The following is a 20,053-nucleotide window of genomic DNA, read 5'->3' on the forward strand; positions in this document are numbered from 1 at the left end:
AGAGGCACTAAATCAGAAAAGAACCTTATTAATAATTTAAAAGACATTCTAACTAAATACCTGAAAAAACCAAGACTGCTATAATGATTGACTCATTAGTGACTTCCAAATTGTGTCATATGCAGGCAAGAGAAAATAACTGTCATGAGAAATAGAACAAAGACTTTGGGTCTAGCTCTAAATGCAAAATAAATCAAATCATCCTGCAATTATCAAGAGAAATGACAAGGAAAAGGAGTCTGTATCAAAAATATATGCTATATTATTGTGGGTTTAACAATTTTTATTCAGCCTAGGATATGTGAATTCTCTTGAACTCAGTTTTTAAAATTTATTTTTGGCCACGCCACACAACTTGCGGGATCTTAGTTCCCCAACCAGGGATCGAACCTGGGCCCTGCAGTGAAAGCGCCGAGTCCTCCTAACCTCTGGACTACCAGGGAATTCTCTTGAACTCAGTTTTAATTTTAACCAACACACAGAATGTAAAATAGCAACACAAAGAGAAAACCACAGGCATACTGGGAATTAAGAAATCTTTATTTGAAATAAATCTGTTTCATGAACAGCTCAAACAACAACAGACCATAAACAGTCCCAGCTTCAACTGTGAAACTGCAGCAAGACAAAAACTTATTGCACCCCTAGAATCATTAAGAGGAAAAATAATAAACTGAACTTAACTAAAATTAAAAATTTTCTGCTTATAAAATATGCCATTAAGAAAAGAAATAGGCAAGCGGTACACATATCTCAAAAGGAACTGTATCCAGAATATATACAGAACTTCAAGAAAGAGACAATTACTAAAATGCACAAAAATTTCAGCACTTTATAAAAGAAAATATACAAATGGCAAATAAGCAAATGAAAAGGTAGTTACCAGGACAATGCCAATTAAAACCACAATGAGCTAGCCAGCCAAAATGTCTACCAAGGAGAATGATTTCTTGTGCAATGATAGGAGAGCTACCACCTGGAACACTCTGCAGAGAGTAATTCAATCAATGGAGATTTGGAAAATCAGAATGATAATTTCAAAGCACTGAAGGAAGATGACCCAAAGCAGCATTAAGTAGTTTCTGAAAAGTTCTGGAACTTGAAAACAAAAAGGAGAAAGGGGACTTAAAGCACTAAAACAATGATTAAAATAAATTTCACATTGACAAAACTTTCCAGAAAAGATGAATGGACATTTTATTGATCTATATTTGGAGTTCAGCCACAAGAAATTATTCTGAAAAAGCTGTTAATTCTGTTCTTGAATTATATATCCACTGGAATATTTCCAAAAGAGAATTCAGACTTTTTAAATGTCAGATGAATTCACTCTAAGAATTTTATGAAACAACAATTAAAGTTCTGAAACATGCTAAGAATGATAGATTCTGGCTCAGGACAAGCATGAAGGTTAGAAAATTATATGAAGAATTGAGAGGAATATGGAAAGCTTCAAAATATTTTATGCTAGTTTTATCAGTCATATTAGACTGATGATAAAGATAACTTGAAAAAGGATATACAATTATGAGATATATGACTTGGACATTCAAATGCACATAGAATCGGAATATAACAAAAAACTGAAAAAACTCTGTAACTGGTTAGTTCTCATCCATCTGCCATCCCTCAACCATTTGATCATGGGAGTCATCAGATAAGTAAGGGGGAAAATGCCCTTGAGATTAGGTGATTTTGAAAATTCACATGCTGAATTTTTGAAGCCTTCAAGAATGATAATAAACCGAGGAGTTCCATGTGAACCACTTGCTTAAAATATTTGGTCTTAGGAAATATGCTGAAGAACTTGGGAATAAATCCATTTGACTTGCCAGAGGCCAAGCTGTACAAAAATGATCCAAAAATTCTAACAATGATGAATTCATAAGTTACTATCAGAATAATGACATCGTTAAATTTGAAAAGATTCTGCAAACAAATCACAGTAACGTTATGGATGATTCCTTCCTAAGAGAACACAGCAAAGAGCTTTTGTAAAATATCGAAACCCAAGTGCTTATAAAATTAAGATTTATACCACAATACATAGTCCTTTTATTTCTAAGGAGTTAAACATAAATGTAGCTGACGTAGGGAACTTGCTAGCACAAGGCATATTGGATGACACTATTCATGGCCAAATTGATTAAGTCAACCAAATACATCCTTTCACCAGACTATAATTAGTAAAATGGCTTAACAGAGAACAAGCTTTTACAAATGCACTTGAGGCAATCATGCAGAGACATAAACCTTAAAAGAACAGGGAATGGCAAAACTACTGTAAGGTGATAGGTCCTGAAAACTACTGAAGTAATGGCAGAAGTAGTTCTTTTTTATCAACTGGCTTTATGTTTTGGTTGCTTCATTTATCATAAGAAAAATAGCTTTAATCTCCAGAAAAAAACAAAACTGCCATATGATCATGCAGTATTAACATTTTCCAAACTTTTTCTGTTAAGAGCCAGATGGCAAATATTTACTCAACTCTCCCTTTGTAGAGAAAAAGTAGCCATAGACAATATGTAAATAAACAAGCATTTCTGCATTCTAATAAAACTTTATTTTCAAAACAAGAAGCATGCTGGATTTGCCTCAGTTTGCCAAGCCCTTCTCTAAATATACAACACAATAATTTGTCACCAGCAACATGACCAGAGAGAAGATTTTTGTAATGATTTTAAATATACTGACATGTTACTACTGATTAACTTTTTTTTTTTTAATTTATTTTATTTTATTTTTGGCTGCGTTGGGTCCCTGCTGCCGAGCGCGGCCCTTCTCCGGCTGCAGCGAGCGGGGGCCACCCCTCGCCACGGTGCACGGGCCTCTCACTGCGGCGGCCTACCCCGCTGCGGAGCACGGGCTCTAGGTGCGCAGACTTCAGTAGTTGTGGCTCACGGGCTCTAGAGCGCAGGCTCAGTAGTTGTGGAGCACAGGCCCAGCCGCTCCACGGCATGTGGGATCCTCCTGGACCAGGCCCCGAACCCATGTCCCCCGCATTGGCAGGCGGACTGCCAACCACTGCGCCACCAGGGAAGCCCCTGATTAACTTTTTATGTTTTACTTGCAGAAATTCTGTCACAAACAAGCTGCAACAACTTGAAATGTATTTACCTTTGAACACTTTTTTTCATGTAATAACGAATCTTAAAAATGTTTGCTGCATTTTACAAAAGTCAATTCTCCAAAGTCTGTATATTTCTGTATCTGCAACGTAGTAAAGATTTAAATGAAACCCTGTAATTATAGTGCCATACTGTCCCTTATATTTCAAGCAGCAATACAAACAGTATACACAATTCAGAAACTCTAAACATACACACTGAAACATATTAGACTGGCTAAAATAAAAAGACAAAACGAAATGTTGGTGAGGATATGAAACAACTGGAACTCTTAACTGTTGCTAATGGAGATATAAAATGATACATCCACTTTAGTGAATTACATGGCTGTTTCCTGTAAAGTTAAATAGGCATTTACAGAGACCCAGCAATTTCACTCCTAAGTATCACACAGGAGAAAGAAAAACATGTGTCCAAAAGAAAACCAAAAATGTACAAAAATGTTCATACTAACCTTATTTGTAATGGCCAAAAACTAGAAACCCCAAATATCCATTAATAAGAAAAGAGATAAACAAATTACCATCCATATAATGGAATACATACACACATTGTTGGAAATAATTTCATTAAATACCATACTCTAAAATAATAGCACTTTAAAAATTTATTCACTAAACAAATACTAAGAATTAACACCTCACACTAAAATCCAAATCTTTTTTATTTCCCCTTCCCATACTGCCGTCAAATGGGACTAGTCACTGTTCCCCAAACATAACCCCAAATTAATGATATACCTTACTGCGTCTTAAAAGGAAAAATCTAACCTTTTATCTTTTTAGTATAATAACAAACCCTTTTTGTTTTCTTATTTTAATAAAACATTTTTGCTTCCTTACAATAAGAATACTGGGGAAAATGAGAAAAAAAGATAATTTCACTGTAGCTAATGTTTGATAAGCATATATCTAACTTTCTATATAATTATTTTTATAAAATGAGCTTACATTGTTTTGAAAATTAATTTTTACTAACTGTAAAATGTTGTGAGCCTTTTTTCCTGTTATCTGACAGTTATCCTACCCTAGCATTTTTAATGCACAGTAACCTGTCACATGGCTATACCATAATTTACTAGGCCAAATCTCTGACACTGGAAGATTCAGGCTGTTCTACTCCTTTTGCTATAAACAAGGCTGTAAAGTAGAGCCATGATTCTTGAGGGGGAAGAGATTATTTCCACAATCACTCCTTTCCCCCAAAGATCCAGCGTTAACTCTTTTGTGTTTGGATTTTGACTTAACAATGCCAATTTGTCCTCCAGAAAAGTTGTACCAATTTATATACCACACTGGGAGCACCCTCACAGCAGCTGCCCTGCTGTTTTGGAATAGTCACTTATGTACTTGTCTTGGCCTCCTTCTAGTCTGTATATAACTAAGAATTGTACTTAAAGTTGCAAAGAACTACACATAAAGTTTACTGACTCCATCCCATTCTAATTCCAATGCATTGTTTGCTGAACCCACATGCTGACAGATGTAAAAAAAAAAAAAAAAAAAAAAAAAAAAAGGCACTATCAGGCATATATTTCCTTGTCCTGTCAGTTGCGATGGCCTAGAAGCAGTAACACCCAGTAGCAATGAGCACACCCAGTGCCAGGATCTTGGTTTCTAATACCATTTACTAATAAAGGAACCAGGCTCCTTATGGAAATGGCTGATTCTAGTGCTGGGGCAGGAAATATACAAGATGATCCTGGAACATCTAGAAATGCCACAGAGTAAGGAAGAACTTCCCCCCTTACATCACAAAGAAAACAAACCCACAACGATGGGAACATGTCAAAGGGAAACATGAGCCAGAGTTCCCAGTAGCCAAAGCTGGAACAATGTAAGCAACAAAATTAATGAAGTATTACTGGATTATAATCTAAAGTATAAAATAAATATCCATGAATCTATAATTATATAAATAAACAACCAAATAAGTAAATAAATGGGGGGAAAAGAGACAAATCTCCCATGAAGAAGAATTCCAAATAATTTATGAAAACACCCTGCCCTGGGACTTCCCTGCCGGTCCAGTGGTTAAGACTCTGTGCCTCTACCACAGGGGGGCACAGGTTCGACCCTTGGTCGGGGAACTAATAAGATAATGCATGCCGTGCGGCGCAGCCGGAAAAAAAAACACACAAAAAAACCACCCTGTCCTCATGGAGGGAGCCCACTCCTGTGTGGGCTGTGCACAGTGTCTTCCTTCTGGAGAGTACAGTATGGTAAGGGGGAAAAAAAGAGTAACGACAAGGGAGAAATCTAACAAACATGACCTTAGCCAGATGATCAATGTCCACATTAATAGTGACTAGTCATGTTGATAGTACATACCCTCGTTATGAGGTAATGAAAATGGGACTTTACCTATGTGTTCTTTTTCCCCTAAACTCATAACCTTATGAGAAAAACATCAGACAAATTCCAAATGAGGGACATTCTATAAAATACCTGACCAGTATTCCTTAAAGCTGCCAAAGTCATCAAAAACAAGGAAAGTCTAAGAAACTCAAACACAGTCAAGAGGAGCCTAAGGAGACAGAAGGACTAAATATAACGAAGTATCCTGGATGGGATCTGGAAGAGAAAAAGGACATTAAGAATAAACAAAGGGGGGCCTCCCCTCCCTGGTGGCGCAGTGGTTGAGAATCTGCCTGCCAATGCAGGGGACACGGGTTCGAGCCCTGGTCTGGGAAGATCCCACATGCCGCGGAGCAACTAGGCCCGTTAGCCACAATTACTGAGCCTGCGCGTCTGGAGCCTGTGCTCCGCAACAAGAGAGGCCGCGATAGTGAGAGGCCCACACACCGTGATGAAGAGTGGCCCCCGCTTGCCGCAACTGGAGAAAGCCCTCACACAGAAACGAAGACCCAACACAGCCATAAATAAATAAATAAATAAAAATTAAAAAAAAAAAAAAAGCAAGAGTCTTTAAAGATTATCTTTAAAAAAAAAAAAAAAGAATAAACAAAGGAAATCTAAATAAAACATGGACTTCAGTTGATAGTAATATATCAGTATTGGTTCACTAATTGAAACAAACATATCATACTAAGATTTGCACTTATTAGGCACTCAAAATGTTGGACTAAATTTGTGGAAAAAAACTGGTGAAATGAATGCTGTGGGTACAAGCTCAATAGTAATAAAAAGGAGGCTCTGTTGATATAATTGATTTCTAGATGATTTCTTTCTTGTCCCCAATTCTTATGCTCTTTTTAGTGTATATAAGAAAGCAATAGTGATGTTTTGTTACTTTCTTAAATTGTAAGGCTTGTCTAAAATAATTTGTGCAGAGAAAAATCTAAGGAAATAACATTTGTGCTGTTTTCTTCTCCCATCTTGGTTTTGAAAGTCGTCCATTAGGTCAAATCACAGTGGTACCACATTCTGTAATTTTTCTGGATGACTATTTTTATACCTTACTGTGAGAATTGGCTCTCTGAGTAACTTCTCAGGATTAACAAGGTACTGGGAACTGACGGAAACCCTCCGAATACACACCCTTTGTAAACTCAAGTTGAAAAATAGAAAGCTAAGAATGGCAGGAAGAAAAAGAAAGTACCCAAACAAAGAAAATGCAGTGGAAGGCTGCCATGAGAAATAACCAGCATAGAGAAGATTATTTCCAAAGTAGCTTGTTGCCTAAAGAAAAAGATCTTCTTAAGACTATCCAAAATGTTATAAATGCTTTGTTAAAAGCCATCATGTAATACTTACGAAAACAAAACAAATACCACCAAAATTCCACTCAAATCCATCATGCTATATCCTCTCTTTACAATATGTTTCACAGAAATAAAATAATTTTTTGGTTACATTTCGCTCTTTAAAGTCAGCTACAGATTGTCAGAAGTGATTTTAAAGACTTAGTTTTTTAAATTCCCTAGGATAAAAACTCAAAAGAAGGAAAATGAAATTGAAGGAGTACTATACTTAAAAATTAATAAATGAGGACTAAAAACCTTCTGGAGGTAAAATCATTTTTCTTAATTAAACGTAACTCCTGTCATTTGTAATTTAATTTCATGTGTTTTGGAAGTAGCAGAATTGCTTAAGTGAAAAGGTGAAGAATAAGACTTCTCAGCCTATGAAAACAGATGTTCTTGTGTTTGGGCAAGATCAAGATGGGCCTACAAAAACCTGCAAAATCTGGAAATTTCATTTCAATGGGTCACGTTAAATCTAATAGCATTTCTATTAACACCATTTTAACAGAGTCAAAAAAGGTGATTAAGAAAAACAGTAACAATTATTTTGTCGCTTAAAAAATAGCTCTGTCTTTTAAAATCAAATACTGTAGCCATCTTAAGGAATGCCTCACAGGAATTCTGACAAAATAAAAAGAAGGTATGAATGGTATTCTTAGCCTGAGATTTAATAAACAGATTTAAGGTTTACCATAAATTCTCTGACACTGACTGCAAAGTTGTGTGTGTATTTTTCTAAGAAGAACATTCTTAGATTTTAACAGATTCACTAGAATGTGAAGCTTCATGAGGGCAGAGATTTCTGTTTTGTTCACATGCATCTCCAGCACCTAGAAGAGTACCTGACAAATGGTAGGAACTCAAATATTTTCTGAGTAAATGAATTCTCAGGGGATATATGATACATATAAGGTTCAGAGCCACTTACTTCCTATTGACAAACTCACTTTCACAGACTTAAAAATAATTATTTAAGCCACAATAACTAGAGCTAACAAGGATCTGCAGTCATTGTTCTAAGCACCTTATATACGGATATATCATATAGCTCTACCTGTGTTAACAACCCCCTGAGGTGGGCTCTATTATGTCCCCCATTTGGCAAATGAGGAAAGAAGTTAAATCACCTGGCAAGCAAAGTGAGGAGCTGGGACTGGAACCCAACTGGTTCAGCTTTCTAGTTCACGTTCTTAACCCAAATAAACATACTATAAAAGTGAAGAAATTCTCTTATCAGTAGTGAATGGCATTTATAATTCCTAATATATGAAAAAATGCTTTTGTCTTCTAGACTCTTATAACTAAAATCAACATAATACAGACTTTGAAAATGTGCTTCCTCCTTTTACTCATGTGAAGGCTATTCAGTGTTTATGAAAAAGCAGAAATCGCTAAAGCTCTAACTACACAGAGAAATATATGATGCTCTTAAACATAAAAACAAAGTGAAAAAAGTCTCAACATGTGGCCCTTTTGTAAATTATTCAAAGAAAAGGCATTTTCCCTAAATGCTAGGTGGCCTCCAATATGTATCTTAATCATTTCAGGTTTTTTAAAAAAATATGTAATATTTTAAATTATTATGGTTTTATTCTTCGATTAGGGTTGACCACTTGATAGATGTATTGTTAGACCACAATATTCTGGCCTCTCAAAGAACCGCCTTCATGAAACTGTGCTACTGGCATGTTTTGAGACACTATTTAAAAAAAATTGCCATAGAAATCTTGTATCTCATGGTGGTGAGGACACCTCCTACCTCATTACTCAGTGTCCTTATCAGAAATTCTGTTTCTTCTAAAGAAATATGGCTATTTTTTCCCCCATGGACAATGATTAAATGTCCATTTTTGTTTTGGCCTCCAGAACCCTCAGAACCAAATTTGCAGCCCAATCTTAAACTATACAGGAGGTCATGGCCTGTATATCTGTGTATTATCTTCCTGTTCTATCTCTATTTTCCAAATCTCTTTCTTTTTTACATTTTCCTACTTTTCTGAATTGTAAATATTCTAATAAGGTACCTCAATACCTTAGTAATGAGGTACAGTGTATTTGTATAAAACAAATTAAAGCCCCTCAATAGCATTTCATAGTTCAATCAACAAGAATTCTAGAAATAAGTATCTGATTGATGGGTTCATTTAACACTGACAGTGCAAAAACATTTTTACCTTAAATTCAGATTTCAAGAACATAAAAATGTATATTCATGCAAACATAATTTTACTTGTCCCTATGTAACTAGCACCACTGATCTTCAAATCAGTTTTCTTTCAACTTACAGTGCTGTTATTCCATACCAATGCAATAGCAGGAATTTTAGTATAAACTGGATTTGTGGGTAGATATTACTTTGTATATTTATCCTGGTGATTTGCTCTTAGAGACAAAAATCATAATTCTAGTAAAACTGCCATTGAATAACATTTAATAAAAGACAATGGGAGACAAGAAATTAATCTTTAACATATTTAAATAAGTGAAATACTGTATTCAGTAATTAATTACTATTCAGTAATTAATGTTTTAAAATTTCCATTCCAAACGCATCAAACACAGAACAAACTGTAACTAAATTTCCATAAACATGGAAGTAACTGAAGGCACTGTAGAATCTGGCTACAACTATGTGAAGACTGGAGCTGGACTTTTGACAAAGAATAGAGAAGACGGATTTTAGGTGCTCTACCGAGGTCACACAATGTAATAGAACACAATGTGATAGTTAGAACACTGACTCTAGGGTCAGGCAGTTCTGTCTCTGAAAACTGCCTCTCCTACTTCTAATTGTATGACCTTGTATAAGTCACTTAACTGGTCTGAGGCTTAATATCCCTATCTGTAAAATCTATGCAATGGTCACTGCCTTGCAGAGTTTATGAGAAGCAAATTAAATACTGCATGGAAGGCAGGTAGCATAAGGCCTTGCCATCAGTGATAGCTCTTTCCCATCAGACTTGAGATTTATGATGCTGGCATATTTCCAATCTTGGGAGAGAAGCCAAAGGGCAAAATGTGTACTTGGCAGATTTTCCCATATTTGAAACTTAGTGAACTACTGAACTACTGTGAGGGATCTGCAATTTTAGATAGTATCCAATTCAGAAATCCATTGTATCAATTTATTTTAACCAAATAAAACTATAAAGAAGATAAATCAGGTAGCAGAAAAGCTGACACAAAATATAAATGGTGCAATGACTGTTTTTTAAAACCTATGAACTGTGCTAACCAAAACATTCTAGGAGCTCAGAATGAAATACCTTTGCTGATTATCTTTAAAAAAAAATCATTTCTCAGAGGCAAAAATCCATTTAGGTTTCTCTATTATCACTGACTCATTTAGTAAAGACCTCTGCTATTTCAAGACAATCAATTAACTATACCAACACCCAATGCTACTAATCCTTCTTTACTCTTTTTTCCCTTCCAGTAAGAAAACAACTTGCCCCAAACATGCACAACAAAAAGACAACTATATTCCATAATCAATGAACTGCCAAAGAATCTTTTATTGCAGAAAGCAGACTCCAAAAGCAGCCTCCAGAAATGTTTGCCAAATAAGCGCCGCTAACTTTAAAACATTTAGCATGGTTATCAGCTGAACAGTTATATACTTATTATGTTGAGTCTATATACACAATGTAATAGAAAATTAAATGGCTTCTTCAGAAAACATAGCTTTTTAATAAAATAAGGTACGGCTATCACATTGTTTCAATCCAAATATGGCATTATAGTGCCATTCTAAAAATAAATCGAAGTCCCATGTGATATGCAGCCTTTTAGCTATGTTCATTTCCTTTTAGGGCTCAAGTTTCCCACAGGAAAATTATTCAATGTTTGGCAAAACTGTCCCAAATCATGTATAGATAAGGCACAACTGCTAACTACACCATCGATCTTTTCCTGCTTTGCTATTGTTGATTCTCATTCACAGTACTCCATCATGGAGAGGTCCAAGAAGCAGGAAATACTCAAGAACTTTTATCTGACCAAAGTGAACACAAAAAGTGTCATTTTGAGTAAAAAGGTGTTGAGGAGGTAATTTATGAGTCATCTAAATTAGAAGACACAAAATTATTACATACAAAGTCATATTCCAAATATGTTTCTGATTACTGTGATGAATTCCAAATACTTATTTCAATTGTATTATTTACATTACTGAGCAAAACTGCATATCAAATGCCCTCTTACAAAATCTTCTCAAAATCACTCACTCTCATAATACAACACACACACACACAAAATCAAGACCCATTCCCCAAGCTATATTTTAATATAACCAAATCAATCAAATTATGATTTCTAAGAAAATGTTTATGAATGCTTCATAATGCTTAGAAAATATTCAGTTTTTCTTTAAAAAGCTAGTTTCTTCTGAAAATAACAAGTCTTAAGTCAAATATTTAGGTATGCCTGTTAAGTAGCAAAAATACACAGCAGCTGTAAAATGACTAGTTATATTGAAATGACTTTAAACTCTGTAGTTCTCTTTTATATAGTTAACAAAATAATCTATATGAGAAGCTGTGTTTGAATGCTATTAGTCACAAACATCTCCATCAGTGAACTGCTGAACTGCACTGAGAATTCTGTAAGAGGTCTGCATTCATATACATATTCACAGACTATAGGTATATGACCTGCGCTTCAGTGTTTATTTTAATTATATCTATTTATATAGCTTTCAGGCAAAAATGATATATCCTAGAGTCCCAATATATAAGAAAAATCATGTTTAAGATTTTAATTTTCCTACTAAAGAGCTAATCTTAAGAAACAATTATCAAGAAACAATTATTTAAAGATTTAAAAGCTATCTTATTCTATCATTAATGTATAAAGCTATAATTAGTTAGATCTTTCTCTATTAACCTAAAAACTTAACAGCACACAGGTATCATACCAACCAAGGTCTATTAGTATCTATGTAGTGATGGCTTATTACATAGGTAGTAAGAACCATCCTGGAATTAAATTCTTTTTATGTTTTTCTATTTAAAATTCCTGGGTAACAGCAACTTTAAAAGGTACTGGATAAGCAATGATCTTCAATTTTATTTAAGCAAAAACTTCACCCTCCAATCTCACTAGCAGTACAAATAATATAAATACCAATGAAGGCATTCTAGAACCACGCATTTCATGTATTTTTACTTCCCCTTTCTGAGGTGACTGCCACTGATCAAGAAAACTTTCTAACTAATTAAGATTTTTCAAATCTTAAGTTGTTTGGTTGAAAGTACCAATGGAAAGACTATTTATTTTATTTAATCCACATCAAAATCTGAACACTTGTTTCTTTTTTTCCAAACCTACTGGAAATGCACATTTTCTAAGCACTTGAGCAATCAAGTGATTGAAAGCCTGAACAATCCTTTGGACTTATTTTGGTGTCATGATTGAGTCTAAGGGAGGTCTAAGGCCTGGATTCTAGTCCCAGTTCTGCAACTAATTTACTTTGTCACTACTCTGGGTCTCCCTTTCCCCATTTGAGAAAGGAAGAGTCTAGATTGAACTCTAAGGGATCTTCCAGCTCTGTCACTTTAGGATTTTATATTTATGTTATTCACCTACTCAAAAACCTTAAGTCCATCTACAATTCCTAATTAGAGTCAAATCCCTTAGCCTTTTATTCCAAATCAGGTAGCCCCAATTTATCTTTCTGACCTTACTCCATTACACCTCAAATTGAAACCTCTGGTTCATCCATATTGCCCTATTCACAAGGAAGCTAACAGCACCTGCTAACATGTACTGAATGCTTACTGCAGACCAAGCACTGTGCTAAGAGCTTCACATGCAATAGCTCATTAAGCCTTACAATACTTGTATGAGATGGTACTATTAGTTAAGGCAACAGAAACTAAGAGGGATTGCGAACCTTGTCCTAGGTCTCACAGCTAGTAAGTGTCAGGGCTAGGATTCAAAACTAGGTCTGCCTGCCTCTCAAGTACATACTTTTTATCACTACATATTACACAGATAAAGTATATAAATGGCCCATCTTCACTGAGGCGTTCGAAGCTTAAAACACCCTTTGTCACAGTTTTACTTTTTTCCTAATACAACTCATTTTTAAGGTTCAATTAAAGTGATTCCTCTTTACCACTTCAGTCCCAAATTTTCTTTCCATCTCTAACCTATTAAAGCTCTTACTGTAACCCCCAATGACTTGTTCCTTGATAAAGTACATCTAAATATATGTATCTTAATGTCTGAGAATTGTATAGGACTAATCCTCCTGTGGAACATACAATAAAAGCAGGACAAAATACATAAAACATCAGTAACATGATGGAGTAAACCATCAAGGCAGAACTTTAGGTTTATGATCCCTGAGAGAAAGAGGCTCACCAAGCCCCTCCACATTCACCCAGGGCCTTTCCTCTGAGGGTATTTACAGCAGGCACTGGAAGTTACTGGGAGATTCTGACTCTGTGTGACAAGGAAATAATAGCAGCAATCTTCTACTGAGCTTATGATGCCACCATGCACAATTCTATATACTTAAGATGTGACAGTATCACATTTTCACAATAATCGTAACAAGGGGATAAAATCCCATTTTACAGAGTAGAAAACCAAGGGCCAGAGATTCCAAAATCCATGCTCTCTTCACTATCTTCTTTTTTTAATCTCAGAAAAACAGTGATCTAAGAGTATAAATACAGTAACAATGTAAAGAGTTTTACATTAATGCAACATGCATCTGATCTTGAATTGACTCCTATAATATTAGAGTCATCTTCGCTTAAAGGTAAGTATCCTTCTCAAGTTCTGACAGATTAAATTATCTAATAAACTGTCAGAACTAGGATCTAAAATTTGTTTTATTTCCAGTGCTCGGTAGGCTACACATGTATCTTTAGTACAATGACTGCTAACTATACATGATGTTAACATAATCTAAGTAGGAATGCTTTTAATTCCTACCAATATCATGTCATGAAGGAGAATTTTTTAAAATGAAAAAGGCTTTCAAGTCAGATTCTGCTCCCCAGGGGGCCAATGAAGACAGAGACCCTCAAATGGATTTTTTTTTTTTTTTTTTTGGTCTAGCTATAAATAAACAGCTTTGGCAGTGAGGGTTTCCCCAGTCTTTCTGGAAGAATTTTCAGAAATATATCATGCTATTTAATGCTGTAACTTTTGCCTTCTCCCCAAAATACTGTCTTACTAATTCAATTCAACAAATGTTTATTGAAAGCTAAGAGACACAATTTAAAGTTTTACTTTGAAAAGACTCTTTCATATTTTATTCAAAGCCAATACAATCGTTTTGTAACACTCCAATAAATCATTAAGTGACTACAATCAAGGCAATTTATCATAAAGACATACTTTTTAATTTGCTAAAGGCTTCTCATGTCGTAGATTGTTTGATAATTGTAGGTCACTTTATTAGGGTCTTTTGTCTGTTGGTCCTTTGGGTTCATTTAATCCTGTCCAGCTGAATATTTTATGCCAATCTCATTCAAGGGGTGGGAGGAGATAAGACTATAGAAATCTTACTCTACCCAGAGCTCAGCCCACCTCATATACTGCCTTCTAAGGAAATCTAACACCCATTTCCTTACCTATGACTACCACACAGTAATCTGCATGCCTCTTGTGATCTCAGAATGCCAGATCTTACATTATAGATACTTGTATACTAGTACACACATACTCATCATATACATAGATACATACACACATTTGTTTTCATGTATTCCTTCCCATGATGTCAAAGAAGATGCTTTCTAGTATCTGCTGTCTTCTCTTGTAAAAAACAAAATTAAAAAAATCTAGAAAGATTCAAACATACTTATGAGGCATAGTAGTAGTAGACTAGGAATCAAAAAGGTCTTACAGCCTCAAAACTCAGCTTCCACAATTGTCAAAGAGGGATAACATCCCTTTTGCCTGTCTTCCTAGGAGGATGAAATGAGATGATAAATAGGAAATTGCTCTGTACAAGGCCATAGGTAATACAGTGTGCTATCACGCCCTCATGTTCTACTTCAGTAATATGTTCTAAACCTACACTTCCTGGTTTCCTTCTATCTCTGTTAAAATTTATCTGCCTTTATCTAAACGTGGTCTGTGCTTTCCATAAAAAATAATACACCTACGTAGTTGTAAAGGTCAAACCATACGAAGCATACAAAGAAAAACAGCAGACCCCGTATACCTCTCACCTATTCCCTGCTGCCCAAAGGCAACAATTTTCATCTTTTTTAGCTGTTTGTGTTTCCTTCCTATTTCTAAACAAAACGCATAAATTGCTACTTTCTGGCTTTTTTTTTTTTTTTTTAAAGACTTTCTTGTATGGGAGATGATACTGTAGCTCTATTACAGTCCCAACCCCACCTACCCTCCACACATACTTCCCCCTTCCCCTCATCATGACTCTCAACATAATTTTGCTACAATTTTTGGCTAAATCTATATTTCTCATAACTGAATCACAGAGTATATCATGATTGGATTTCCTTCTTTCATTCTCTATTTTTTCTAAACTTACTAATTGCAAATTTTTTTCTTTCCCTCAGTGTTCTATGTATCTATATTTGTAAGACGGGTAAATATTTTGAGATCTCACATATCTCAAAATGGGTTTTATCCTCACATTTGAATGAAAGTTTGACTGGGCATAAAATTCTAGGTTAAAAATCACTTCTGGGACTTCCCTGGTGGCGCAGTGGTTAGGAATCTGCCTGCCAATGCAGGGGACAAGGGTTCGAGCCCTGGTCTGGGAAGATCCCACATGCTGCGGAGCAACTAGGCCCGTGCGCCACAACTACTGAGGCTGTGCTCTAGAGCCTGCGTGCCACAACTACTGAGCCCGTGTGCCACAACTACTGAGCCCACGTGCCACAACTACTGCAGCCCACACGCCTAGAGCCCGTGCTCCAAAACAAGAGAAGCCCCTGCTCGCCACAACTAGAGAAAGCCCATGCGCAGCAACAAAGACCCAATGAAGCCAATAATAAATAAATAAATTTTTTATAAAAAGTCACTTCTTAAAAGTTTCAATTTATTCCCAATTATCTTCTTGCTTCATTGTGGTAGAAAGTCCAATGCTATTCAGATCTCTGTACTTAGGATGTTTCTACTATCCCATCCCTACTCCAGACCAAGAAGCTTTTAGGTTTTTCTTTATCTCCAGTGTTCTGAAATTTTATGATTTGCTGTCACAAAGTCTTATTACTTTAAGCTGGTTGGTCCTTTTCATTATGGAAACTCATATCCTTCAGTTCTATAAATTTCTCTTGTGATATCTGAGAATTTCCCCATTCTTTTTCTCTATTCTGTTTCTGAAAATCATGTTATTCAGACATTGGGCCTCCTTGATCGTGCCTCTAATTGTCTTGCTTTTTACCTCCTTTATTGTCTTTTGTTTCACTATCTGGTCTACCTCAATTTTATCTTCCAACATTTCTTTTTTTTTTTTTTTTTAACGATTTATTGATTGATTGATTGATTGCTATGTTGGGTCTTCGTTTCTGTGCTAGGGCTTTCTCTAGTTGCGGCAAGTGGGGGCCACGCTTCATCGCGGTGTGCAGGCCTCTCACTATCGTGGCCTCTGTTGTTGCGGAACACAGGCTCCAGACGCGCAGGCTCAGTAGTTGTGGCTCACGGGCCTAGTTGCTCCGCGTCATGTGGGATCTTCCCAGACCAGGGCTCGAACCCATGTCCCCTGCATTAGCAGGCAGATTCTCAACCACTGCGCCACCAGGGAAGCCCCAACTTTTCTAATTTTAAAAAATGTCTGATTATATTTTTAATTTCAAAAGCTTTCTTGTTCTCTGTTTGTTTTTTTTTTATGGCATCCTTTTTTCCTTAATGGATGCAAAATCGTCTCTGAAAATATTAGTTACAAATACTGGGGTTTTTTTTTTTAAGTTTTCTTCTATGACTTGCTTTTGTTCCCTCTGACTTCTTTTGTTTTGGGCTCTGTGCATTCATAATACATTTTCTCAAATCTATTCGTAAGACTTTCTCTGGTTGACTGTTGATATTAAAAGATAAGGAACAAAAAACTAACTGGAAGCTCTATATGCATGGGTGGGATTCGCTGACTGATGGGCATCAACTTAATGTGACTGGGCAGGGACTGTCGGAACTGAGAGCCCTTAGATACTGGCCCCCAGACTAGACTCCTCTTATCTCCTGCTTAGAAGGTTTAAGGCTAAGAGCATTCTGGGAGTGTAGTGGGAAAGGGAGACTGATTATTTAATAAGCAGACTTTCTCTTGATACTCGTGTTTTCAACAAGGTGTCTTAGTCCCATTCTCAGCTATGCCTGGCATCCAGAATGCCTGTGGTTCAACCTCCAAAGAGTAAGTCTCCCATCTTCTGCTGGGATGTTGAAAAACCAGTGGCCTGCTAGGGCCAACTTGGGATGGGGATCAAGGTGGTGTGCAGTGGAGGAGTGGGGGGGGGGGGGGGATGAGTGACGGTATCTAAATGTGCCTTCAATAAACTTTCTAACAATTCTTCAGTTTTCAGCTTCATACTACTCTCTGCCTGAGAGGCATATCAGGAATCTAATTCCCACATATTTACTGGGTTTTATGGGCAGATCAGCTTGATTCTTGTTGCCCCTCCCCCAAATTCAGCTTTGTCAATTCTGCTGAGTCAGTTACCACTTGTCCGCTGGGTTTCTATAACCCCAAATTTTGTTAGCTTCATTCATTTGCCATCATCTCTGCTCTTCTCTTTGTCCATATGTATTATACTTTTGCCATTCTTTATAGTGGAGTTAACAGAAATAAATATGCATACTAAATCTGCTATATTTAGTAGGAAGTCTGTCACATGTTTTCCAAGTATGGGAGTTTGTTGATATATTGACAAAAGTTTCTTAATCTCTCTAAGCCTAAGTTTCCTCACCTGTAAAACAGAGATATAAAAAAATTAAAAACTGCCTGATAGGTTTCTGTGAGAATTATGTGAGGTAAGAATGTAGGCTCTGAAGTCAGAAAGACCTGGGTTTGAATCCCAGATCTTCCACTTATTAACTGTTTGTCTCTGGCAACTCGATCTCAGTCTTCTCATCTTTGTAATGGGGTTAATAATAGTCACTAGCTCACACAGTGTCAGAAGGATTAAACAGGACAAAGTTTATAAAATTCTTCTGAAACATAACAAGCCTCAGTTAACATTTATATCATTGCCCATAATGCTTTCTACACCTAAAATTACATACACAAGTACATACAAACACCTCATGTCAGCCTATTTAGGTCTTATTCAGGACTTGGCTGAGTGAAGGCAAACTCCGACTCCTCTGCAAAAGCAACAAGATATAATAGGAATGGACGATGGATTAGGAAGTAGGAAGTCTGGGTATTATCATAAATGGCTGCGTGGCCACTGGACTGGTTTCCTGTCTATAAAAAGAGAGAATCAGACCAAATGATCTCTAAGGTCTTTTACAGCTCAAATGTCCCTCCCTATCTCCTTTGTGGATGATCTGACTTTCAAAAATTTAATGTTTCTATTCTAATTACCTGACGGATACTGTTAATTTTTATAGGTATTTTCATGTATCTTGCTTTTCCAACTAGACAGTATATATTTGCTCCATGAAAACCAAGATGAGTTGCTTCCGCAAACTAACAAAGTAGTAAGGCCACCCTTTGAATACTAAATCAGAAAACAATGTTTCATGGTAGAAGTGATACATACATAAAACCACCAAAAAGAGAAAGAATGAGTTCGCAAGCTTGTAAGACTGTTAAAACTTGCAAGGAATTTTACTAAAAGATAAGTAACAAAAGAAGTTAATTTAAAGAAATAATATGTCAATTAGAAGGTAGGTTGGTCAGTACTGGAAGCACAGATGATTTCAACTTTTATTAGGATCCTAATGACCAGGTTTTCTGATTTCAGAGATGGAACATCAGGCTCAGTCTTATACCAGTAAATTTTCACATTACAGAACCATATTCTGAGATTCCATCCTCACCAAGCAACATTTTGAATATGGTCTGGCTTCCCATGAAGATCTACCAATAGAGAAAGACTGCTCCCTATTGCCAGCACTGATTTCTTATTTTAAACTAATAAAGTGACATTATGATTTTATATACTGGCATAATGAACCCACCCAAGAAACAGACCCATGGTGTGCCAACTGTCCCACCAGTAGGCCTTGGTAAATTCCTCCTGATAAAGTCACTCTGTGAAGCTTTTTGAAACACAGATCACAGAATTTTTCCATATGAAACATCTGAAAACTATAAAGTTCCATAAGAAAGGAATCATGTGATCCTTCTTTAAATCCCTGAGGCCAGCTAGCTATACTACCTGGCATCTAGTAGAGCTTGCTACGTAAGCGCTTCTTGATTGCTTCTTAAACTTTTCCAAAAAGCCAGTTATTGAATAATACAATTTTTCATACCCTATAGCAGTATCATAAGCACTTCACTCTGAATACATGACCAACAGTGTGTTAAGAAAAGAAAGGAAGGGAAGATAGAGCTAGAAAAGTGGTAAAGACTGAAAGAAAAAGCAAAACCAAAGAATTAGAACAATTTCTTTCCACCAAGCTATCCTATTCTATTGCTCCTCTTTCGTAGTGACTGATTTTTACAGCCTATCTTATCTGGATCTAGAGCCAAGATCTTACCCATGCTGTGAGAAATTGGCAGTTTGACAGCACTGCCTGAAGTTCCCTGGGCCGAGGCTACACAGTTTCCAGGAGTAAAGTTACCTAGCATATAAAGCACACACATTCCCACAGTAGTCTCTTGGTACTAAAAAGAGATATTTATTATATAGAGTCTAGAATGGCCTTGATCAAATGAAAAACTGTTTATGGGCTTTGGACTACCCTTTGAACATCACTGGTCTATAATGACTAGAAGTAATAATAGTGACTAGAAGTAATAATTAGAAAGGCTCATTCATTAACTCCGTAAAACTTACTAAAACTTCTGCTCTAAAAAAAAAAAACAAAAAAAAAAACTTCCACTCTAAGCCAGGTCCTATGTTAGATTTGGGGGATAAAGGTATGAAGAGACATTGTCCCTGCCTTTAGAGACTTTGGAAACAAGTAAAGAGCGTAAATGTAACAGTTCTATGTTGAATTTAAAGTTACTGTTATCTTGGGATTGCTAAGTAGCATGGAATAGTCACCTAGCGTTGACTTCAAAGATCTTACGGGGGGAGCACCACATCATTATATGCAACTTCCTTAGATGTAAAACTATGGCAGA

The 20,053-nt window shown here is 36.1% G+C and overlaps 1 protein-coding gene and 1 pseudogene across 5 annotated transcripts in view; one reads left to right on the plus strand and one right to left on the minus strand.

The window, feature by feature from the left end:
* Positions 1-20,053, minus strand: part of RABGAP1 (RAB GTPase activating protein 1) — a 159,167-nt gene that overhangs the window by 41,480 nt on the left and 97,634 nt on the right. The window lies entirely within an intron of this gene.
* Positions 927-2,183, plus strand: LOC137770428 (COP9 signalosome complex subunit 2 pseudogene; annotated as a pseudogene).

This window comes from Eschrichtius robustus, chromosome 10 (genome assembly GCF_028021215.1).
Source record: "Eschrichtius robustus isolate mEscRob2 chromosome 10, mEscRob2.pri, whole genome shotgun sequence".
Lineage (NCBI taxonomy): Eukaryota > Metazoa > Chordata > Mammalia > Artiodactyla > Eschrichtiidae > Eschrichtius > Eschrichtius robustus.